Below are 5,648 nucleotides of genomic sequence, written 5' to 3'. Positions count from 1 at the left end.
CAGGTCAGCGTGTTCTGTCCACCTCGCCTGTCACACTGGGCCCTTGCAGAACATCTGGTCTTGCCCTGTCCGGGTCACAAAGGGAACTACGCTTTAGAGGGGGACAGGGCTGCTGAGGCCACACTCGGGTGAGGGGGTCCTGGTAAGAGAGGCAGGGCCAGGGCTGAGAGTGTCCACGGGATGAGCAGCGCAGGGTGGACGAGAGGTTCAGCATTTCCTCCTCTGCCATGCGCTGGCAGGTAGTGTCTCTGGGAAGGGCCATCTGGGTATGTTCTTGTCTTGTCTGTCCTCAAAGTCCCCCAGTCTCCAGCCCCTGTGCTCATCTGTGATTCCTTGCCCTGCGAGGAGCTGAGGACATACTTCCCCTTTAAGAGTGGGTCCTGGGGTCCCCAGGGCTGCTCACAGAACTCCCAACCTAGCGGAGGAGTCAGGACTGACAGATCTACACAGGAGTCAATGCGAGAATGGGTTGACACACAGGGCGGGCTGCCCTATGGGTCCCTAAGAGCTAGGGGAATCAGTAGGAGAGAGAGTTGGGTGGACACTGTTCTCAGGGCAGGCTTTCTGGAGGCTGGCTCGGGCTGAGGCTCACGGGATATCAGTGCCAGGAGGGAGGAGGGGAGCATCGTCCAATTCCACAAATGTTTCTGGGCCTTCTCCTTGCAGGGGTTCTACTGAGCGCTAGGGAGTTCCCTAGCCTGGGGGTTCCTGCAGCCCCTTCCCTGACTCGCCCACCTCCCAGTGCCCAGCACACGCTGCAATCCAGCCGGCCGGCAGAACCTCTGCGAGGCCCAGCTCCCTCTCCCAGCTTAAACCCCAGGCCAGCTTTCAGGGCCTGAGTCTTCCTCTGGCTTCTGGGCTGTCTGAGCCTCACCCCCGGCCCCAGCTTCATCTCCCACTGCTCCCAGCCCTCAACTCCCGCTTCACTCAAGCCCCGCTCCCTCCCGGCGTTGATATCCCACTGAGCCTCAGCCCGAGCCAGCCTCCAGGAAGCCTGCCCTGAGAACAGTGTCCACCCAACTCTCTCTCCTGCTGATCCCTCTTAGGGACCCATAGAGCAGCCCGTCCTGTGTCAACCCATTCTTGCATTGACTCCTGCGTAGCTCTGTCAATCCTGACTCCTCTGCTAGCCTGGGAGCTCTGTGAGCAGCCCTGGGGGCCCCAGAGCCCACATGCTCAGAAGAATGGGGACAAGGAGATTATGGACTGTCACCCCTGGGCCCCTCTGTCCAGGCCCAGCTCAGGGCTAGAGTCCTAGTGTGCATGGGAGACGTCGATCTTCAGATTCTAGTTCTGTCTCACTCTCCTGACCAGCTGTGGGCTTGTGGCTTCTCTCTTTGGAATGCAGTCTATGGGCAGAGGCTCGGGTGCTTCTCTTCCTAGGATTCAGTGATCTGCATTGAGAGACCTGCAGTTATTTTCAGGCAAAGCTTTTGCCTCCTGCTGCCCCTTGTGGCCAGATGTCTTACTGCAGGACAGATGGCTGACCCAAGCCCTTTCCAGTAGGAGCAAGGAATAAAACAGTAATAATAATGTGGCCGATGATGATGATGAACTGGCTTCTCTGTGACCCCGGGGTCTCCTCTGGCACAAGTGGGCTCTTCCCTGACCCTGATCCCAAGGAATATCCCTCAAACAAGTGCCTCAGTTCAGTCTGAGTTCTTCGTGGAAAAATGTTGTCTGGATCCATGGGGCCGAGATGGAAGGATAATCTCAAAAAAGGTGGGGGTGGGGGGCAGTGAGGATCCCCTGTGACAGCAAAGGAAAGCAGGGTGTGGGCCCTTCACCCTGCAGGCCAGAGCCAGAAGGACACTCAGGACATGCATTAAATCCAGGGCGTTGCAAGTCTTAAAGGAAGCAAACCCTTTTCATCCCCGTAAAATCTTCCTCAGAAGCCCGTACTATAAACTCAGATAAGCAGAGCTGCTGTGAGGGCTAGGGGCAGGTGTCAGGGGAGGGGGCCACGGGCAGGAGAATGCAGGACATAGGACCAGCCATCACGCTCTCCTGCAGGTTCATTCACGTCAAAGGAGTGCAGGGCTTTGTTCTGGGCTAGCAGGCATTTTCCCCAAGACCCAGGGTTTTAGTGTGGGTTTTCCTAGTTTTAAAATAAAATGCCTTATAAATACAAAATACATAATGTATACAAACCAATAATAAACACACCCACATACAAACCGTCCAGCTTAATCACTAGAACCTTCCTGCTGCCCTGAAGTCCCATTTTCTCCTCCCTATCGTCATCCTCCCATAAACCCCCAGAGAAAACTATGTTCTGGAATTTTACTTATCTTTCTCCTTGATTTCTTTTAGTTTGTCACATGCATATATATATAACATATGTATATATGAATACATGTACATATATATCTCTAACACTGATTGATGCGTCTTACATTTTTAAACTTTTGAACTTTATAACATATGTATATATGAATACATGTACATGTATAACATATGTATATATGAATACATGTACATGTATATCTCTAACACTGATTGATGCGTCTTACATTTTTAAACTTTTGAACTTTATATAAAAGGTAACATTTCATATATGCTTTTCTGTGACTTGCTTTTGTGGCTTCACGTTCCGTGAGGTTCTTCCGTATCGATGCACAGATACAGCTCATAACTTTTCACCATGTGTTGACACAACTCATTCATCCATCCTCTTGTAAAGGGCCACGTGGATTACTTCCAGGTTCGTGCTATTTCAAATAGTGCTGCTTTGGGCAGTTTTTAGCTTGTCTTCTGGTACATGTGTAAAAGAATTTCTCTATAGGGCAGTGGTTCTCAACACCGGATGTACTCTAGAATCGTCTGGGAAAGCTTTGCAAAATGCTGACATCCTGGGCTCTATTGCAAAGGTTGACTGAACTGGTCTTTGGAGAAGAGGGGTCCCAGGCATAGGTGTTTCTGTTGTTTTTCTTGGGGGCGGGGAAGCTACTCAGGTGATTCTAATACACAGTCAGAGATAAACTGACACTACAGGGTGTAACTGTCCAAAGTAACCCCTCAACAGTGTGGGACAGTTCCCACCTGGCCGCATCTTCACTGTTACCTGGTAATGGTCCCCTGTGTAGCCGTCCCTTCCCCTCCCCCACAACAGACAGCAGGCTGGAGAATGGGCACAAAGCAAAGCTTCACTGCTCCTGCCCAGCAGTGCTGCCGGCACACGAGGCTCCTGTGAGGTTCTCTCCAGCCCCGCCACCTGCCTCAGCACCTGGAATCCTGGAATCCGTTACAGTGGAATGGGGGTGGGGTGGGGGTAATTTTGCGACTCAGGGAGCCCTCAGCCTGGAGCAGGTGTGGCCTCACTTGTCCTCCCTTCTCGCCCTCCCATACTCCAGCTCCAAAGCCCGTGCTTTTGGCCCTCTTCCAACTTTCCCGTGGTTCCATTGGGGCCGTCTCCCAATCTCCAGGTGCGGTTTGCTCTGCTGCCCCCTCCGCCTGCGGCTTTGGAGAGCTTTCGGGGAGAGGGGGAAGTCCCAAATGCGTGCCGCCAGGTTCTAAGCAAGAGACTAGAGTTTACAAAAAAATTAAGATTCCCCAGCCCTACCTCAGGCCCACTGACTCAGAGTGTCCACGGACATTGGCACCTCCACCCTCAGAGGGCCGCAGGTGACTGATGGGAGCAGGACGCTCTGTCTCACCTAGTGTCTTCAAATGTAATATGAGACTGTTTTTGCTTTAAAACCTCTCCAGAACTGTGACCTCCAAAGTCACAAGGCGTGAGGACTGGCAGTCCCCTCCCGTGTGTCCTTGCTGCACTGAGCTATAGCTGAGCTCCAAGGCCAGGCGTGTGCTGCTGACCGGCAAAGCCTCCCCATCACACTGGCCCTGACTTCAAGCTGGCTGGCCTCCTTCTGAACCCTCATGTGGCGTGACCAGCAGCTGCATACATGGGACTATGAACCATGCCAAGTGGAGGGGACAGGAGCAGTGTCAACCTTCCTGCCAGCAACAGCAGGGAACCAGAACAAGGATCAGGTCAGCAAGGACAGCTGGCATTTGCCCAGCGCTCTCGTTAAGTCCCTCCCAGGAAGCTCTTTGGCTCAGGGTTTCCTGTCCTCGACTTGCAGGTAGAGATTTTTGCCCTTCACTTTGGCAGCTGCAGCGGAAGCAACTCACAGCAGCGCTGCCAGGCAGCATGATAAACATCTGTTACCGTTAAACCTACTCGGGCTGTAACACTTTCCCCATTGCTGCCCAACTTACCACAAACAGCTTAAAACCAGACATGCACCCTGTCACATCCTGAGGGCCAGGAGTCCATGCACAGTGAGGGACTCAGGGGGCTGCACTGTCTCCTGGAGCTTGGGCCCTCTCCTGAGCTCACGTGGTTCTTCAGTTCAGATTTCGGTTCTCAGGGGTATAAGGCTGAGGGCCCCTTTTCTCCTTGACAGTTGGTGGGGTCTCTTGCCTCCGAGAGGCTGCTTGCAGTTCCTGGCCTGCGGATCCCTCACCACATGGCGACCAGACAAAGCCAGCAAGAGAAACTGGTTCTCCAGTTCTTTTAAAGGACCGACTCTTAGGTCAGGCCCACTCAGGACAATCTCCTCTGTCACAGAAGGTCCACCAGGGACGCTAGCCTCACTTTTCCCACGTAATGTGACCTAACCACAGTAAGTGAAGTCCCATCGTGTTCACAGGTCCCACACAAACTCAAGGGTAGAGGATTCTGCAAGGACACTGGGGGTCATCGTAGAACTCTGCTGACCACAGGGGCTTTGCTGTCAAACTAGAATTTTGCCACACCCATAACTAAAACTCACCAGCAGGGACTGGAATAAGCAAAAGCAAACTTAGAGAGTCAAGTTTCAAGGACAAATACCAGTGAACACTTGTTTATTGGTAAAATATAAAAATCCAGGTCTCTTAAATCCACACAATCTTTCCAGCTATCTGGCCAGATCCACTCCAAGCCTGCATGGGTGGGCAAGAAGAACTAAGGGTGTCCTGCTCGGAGAGGTTTACTGTGACTTCAGATTTCTGTCCTGCTAAATTCTCATCAACCTGGAAGCTTCAAAGCAGACGGAGAGAGGTCTTGGTCCCTAAGTGCAAGACCGGCCCCATCTGCGTGTGCCACTAAGTCTCTCCAAAAAGAAGTTCTGTGGTCCAAGTTGAGCTTAGATGGCTTCGTCAGACACACACACACACACGTCCCCTCTTCATAACTGATATGTGGAGGTACACAAGTTTAATAACTGTAGATTAACAGAAACGACAACAGAACACAGATGCAATACATTAAAACGGGAGTGGGTGGGGGTGGAAGGGGGATAGAGGGACTCTGGCTATGATCACAGCAACCAACGAGTGATTCCTCTGATGCCCTGAGGTCATGAGACACTTGGCCATGTCACCAGGAACTTCATGTGGAGAAAAACCACCAACTGTGGAAGACACGCAGCGGCACAATTGCTAAGCTTTGAATAGGGGCACAGGCCCTCTTTGTCAGTGTTCACCTTAAGGATGCCTGGGCTCGGGAGGGTTATGGTCAGCATGTTGACACCACGAGGGGTCTCTTTAGGACACGCCCTGGTTCCCTAACACTAGGGGGAGAAACGCCCCCGCTCATGGTAACCGGGCCCCGTGATGCCTGGTCTTTTGATCCACAGCAGCGCTACTCACCACTGCATCCC

Source organism: Pteropus vampyrus, unplaced genomic scaffold, assembly GCF_000151845.1.
Source record: "Pteropus vampyrus isolate Shadow unplaced genomic scaffold, Pvam_2.0 Scaffold51, whole genome shotgun sequence".
Classification (NCBI taxonomy): domain Eukaryota; kingdom Metazoa; phylum Chordata; class Mammalia; order Chiroptera; family Pteropodidae; genus Pteropus; species Pteropus vampyrus.
The sequence above is the reverse complement of the archived record's forward strand: the minus strand, read 5'-3'. Positions refer to the sequence as shown.